The sequence below is a fragment of the Cnephaeus nilssonii genome, assembly GCF_951640355.1.
Source record: "Cnephaeus nilssonii genome assembly, chromosome: 1".
NCBI lineage: Eukaryota > Metazoa > Chordata > Mammalia > Chiroptera > Vespertilionidae > Cnephaeus > Cnephaeus nilssonii.
Window position 1 is genome coordinate 18,774,050 of NC_137072.1, and position 4,460 is coordinate 18,778,509.

Genomic DNA, 4,460 nt, shown 5'->3' on the forward strand with positions numbered 1-4,460 from the left:
GAACCATGCCCTCCTGGTTCATAGGTCAATGTTCAACCACTTAGCCACACCGCTGGGCTATACCATAGACTCTGAGTCACCTTAGGTTGTCTTCTTGGTAACACTTTGGATTAAACTCAACAGAATCCTAGACTTTGGCTTCTCCTTGTAGACAAATTGGCTTTGCAGGCTTCCCAGGCAACCCACCTTCAGGAGGCAGAGAGGCCCCAGCAGATAAAAGGTTGTTTATATTAAAGACCCACTCACCTAGGACAACCAGATTTGGTAACAGGGTCTTATCCATTTCAGCCCTATAAAACTCACACAGGCAAAATGGTGAAACAGGCCCAATTCATCCAGGCTTTTTCCATCTCTCCTATGTCAACACTAGCTAGCATATCCTCCCATTCCCACTGAAATATAGCTCCATGCCAGGGGTCCTCAAACTTTTTAAACAGGGGGCCAGTTCACTGTCCCTCAGACCATTGGAGGGCCAGACTATAGTTTAAAAAAAAACTATGAACAAATTCCTATGCACACTGCACATATCTTATTTTGAAGTAAAAAAACAAAACAGCAAAAACACCCACATGTGGCCCACGGGCCGTAGTTTGAGGATGCCTGCTCCATGCAGTCAGTGTTCATTGACATTTATTTTGCCAAGTGGTATGTGCGGTCTAGGCATTGGAGATGCTGTTGTGAACAAAATAGACAAAGCTCCTTACGAGGGAGGGGTTGAAAGCTGGCAAATCCTCAATATAAATATCTCTTTATACTATGTACAGATCTGCTTACAGAGTATACCTGGTAAACCTATACTGAGAAAATCAAGACAAAACGAACATCACATAACTGGCTGCACACTGGAACTCTTTCTGTGTGTGACCTTTTCTTCTCATTGAACCGGGAACTCCTGGGCTCTAAGGCAGGTCAGGTGTCATCTCTGTTTAGCGAATGGCACCTGAGTGACAGAGTGCTTCACAAACGTATTCCTCCTTGCATAGCACAGGCTTTGATTCAAATCCTCACTGTTCCTTACTAACAAGGTGAACCCAGGCTAGCTGATTTCCTGCCCTGAGCCTCAATTTCCTCATTTCTAAGTTGGAGATAATATTTATCTTGAAGGAGTCTAAATATAGTGCTTACCCTGTATGACTTGGATGATGATGATGATCATGATATATCCTCATCAACTTCTATGTATAAACTATATAATACAACTGACACCAACAGAAAGCAACTATTAAGAATTTCTAGAGTTGTCCTCCACCTGACATGCTGGAGTTGCTTCAGTTGAATTTCTCTAAAGGGTCAGTAGAAGATCAGTAGCGCTGCAGGAATAGATGAATCACAATGTTCTGAGACATCTTTAATGAAAGTAAAAAGAAGAACGGCTGCAAAGGTGCATAAAAATCTTCACTGTGTCCTTATATCAGCCACTCAAAAAGGAATATTAATGAATTTTTAAAATACAAATTTTTTTATCATCGGTATTTTTGTAGAATCTTCTGACAAAGTTATTCTTTCAACTTAGAACAAATCTAGAATCATCTTAATGAAAGTCTCTTTTTTGCCAATTTATTTGCTCCCTGGAGTTCATTTATGTGGAGAGAGATTCTACTATATAAGAGCAATTTCTGCACATTTTATAAGTGTAGACGTTTCTGACAGCATCTGGTTAAAGCTATGCCTAGACCCAGAATACAGGCCTTAGCTAAGAAGGGAGGGGGTCATGGCAGTAAACGCTAAGACCCAGGATCATTTTTTAAATTAAAGTATAGTTGACATACAGTATTATATTAGTTTTGGGTATACAACATAGTGATTTGACATTTATATACTTTATCATGTGATCACCATGATAAGTCTAATAACCATGCAAAGTGGTTACAATATTGTTAACTTTGTTCCCTCTGTTATGCATTACATTCTCGTGACTTATTTAGTTCATAACTGGAAGTTGGTACCTCTTATTCCCCTTCTCCTGTTTTGCCCCATCCTCCCTCCTCTCTGGTAACCAACAGTTTGTTCTCTGTATCTATGAGTCTATTTTGCTTTGTTTGTCATTTGTTTTGCTTTTTGAGATTCCACATGTAAGTGCAATCACACAGTATTGGTTTTTTCTCATCTGACTTATCTTACTTAGCATAGTACACTCTAGGTCAAGACTTTTTTATTTTATTTTTATTTTTGAGTTGTAACATCTAAGGTAAATTACACTATCTCTTATTCCTACTGAACTTTTGCACAGATACAACCTCTATGTAAAGTAAACATGAAAGTTGGCATTTAAATTGACAAGAAGTGACAGAGGGAAAGGAGAAGGAATCACTGTCATTGATTATTGGGGATTTTAATGAGGGAAAATGGTGATGACTTAGACTTGAAAGTTCCACAAGTGAGTTCCAGTTCTTCATTTGGTAGCCAACAGATGTTGAGATATTAACTCATCTCTCAGAACTTCTGTTTTTCATCTCTAGAATTGAGGTAAAAATAAATTACCCAAAAATATCACCTGACTCACAGAGATACTCAGGAATTAAGATGGGAAACAAAGCATCTTATAAATGAAAAGGCACCATTCAATTTAAAGTAATTGCTTTGAACCCAATTGATTTTTTAAAGTATGTATTAAGAGGAGCCAAGTAGATAAAAATACTAACAATGGATAATATTTCATGATGTTGTATTTGGGGCAATACTTTTGTTTGTATTTTTATTTATACTTTGCTATATTGCCAACCTTTCTACAATGAGCATGCATTACATTTGCAATCAGAGAAATTTATATTGAGTAGTTAATATAAGTGTTGCTTAGTGATACACACCATGTAGTGAAAGCATAAAGGAATGAAGAAGGACCATACATACTAGTAGTGATGCCAGGGTACAGCTACACTGGGAATAAGAAATGAGATGGAATGAAGAAGAATGCATGGGGACACTAACTATATCAGTAAAAGTGAATTTCTTAAGTTGAGTGGTAGGTACAAGAGTATTTTTAATTATGATATATGCTTTTTTGTGTGTTTTAATCTATATATATAAAACCCTAATATGCAAATAGACTGAACGGCAGAACAACTGAACAACCAGTTGCTATGATGTGCACTGACCACCAGGGTGCGTACGCAAAACATGGTGGGCATTGGCTGTGGCAGGATAGTAGAGCAGGTGAGTGGGGGCACCAGACCAAGGTGGGGCGCCAGTCACTATCATCAGGGCGAGCCTCTGGTGGTCACTGAAAATTCTTTGCTCCCGCATGCTGCTGTCCCGTCAGGCACTCGCACCTGCTGCCAGTGCCAGCCCCACTCGCACCTGCTGCCAGCATCACTCGGCACCATCAGTGGGTGTGAGCGGTGGCTACCGGCCCCAATTGTCCCTCAGGGCTTCTCCACTTCCTCCTGTTCCTGAGGGGTGATCAGGGCCAGCAGCCGCCTCTCACACGCACTGCCGGTGACGGCCCCACTTGCACCTGCTGCCGGCACCAGAGCCGCTGCTTGCACCCGCAGCCAGCGCTGGAGCCACCGCTTGCACCCACTGCTGGCACCTAGCACTGGCCCTGATCTCTTGGTGCTATCAGCGGGTGCGAGTGGTGGCTGCCAGCCCTGATCGCCCTTGAGGGCTTCTCCACCGCCCCCCCCCTGCTCCTGAGGGGCATTTAGGGCAGCAGCCACTACTCGCACCCACTGACAGCACCAGCGCCGCTCACACACGCTGCTGGCGCCAGACCCAATCACTCTGTGACATCAGTGGATGCAAGTGGGGCCAGTGCTGTCAGGGCGTGGAGCGGCAGCGGCGGGAGAGGAGCTGCCGGCCGACAGGGGACCAGGGGACATGGCAGGAGGGGCCGGTTGGGGGCTGGGAGGATGGGCCAAGACTCACCCCTGTGCCCACTGCAGCCTCTCAGCCCACAGGTCCTTTCAAATTGCATGAATTCATGCACTGGGCCCCTACTTTCATTATAATTTTAAAAACAAAATATTAGTTCTGGGTACAAAGGTTTATGTGCAAGGATGCTCCTTGCAGGATTATTTGCAATAGTCAAAATATTTTAGATAAAGTGTCCAACAATAGAAAATTGGTTAAATAAATTATGGTGTAGTAAAATAAAGCAAGATAATATTGTTAATATTACTATTCTAGTCTTATGAACCTTAAGTCACCTAGCTTCACAAAGCTGTCTGATGAATCTACCTATTGTGGGTAAAAGATGATAGAAAATTACTGCTGGATTGCAGTTTTGATTCCTCCCATTTTATTTTCTCCAATACTTTATTAAGCCCAGGATTGGTATAAATGTATTTACTAAGTGACTATTCCTAATTATTTAGAAACGTTCAGTTAGCATTGTACATCTTTATACAGGCAGTGCTCAGGTTATGTCGGACTCAACATATGTTGTTTCATGGTTACGTTGCCATCTCCCATTTATTTATTAAAAAAAAAAGTTCCGGCATTTCGACATATGTACATATGTG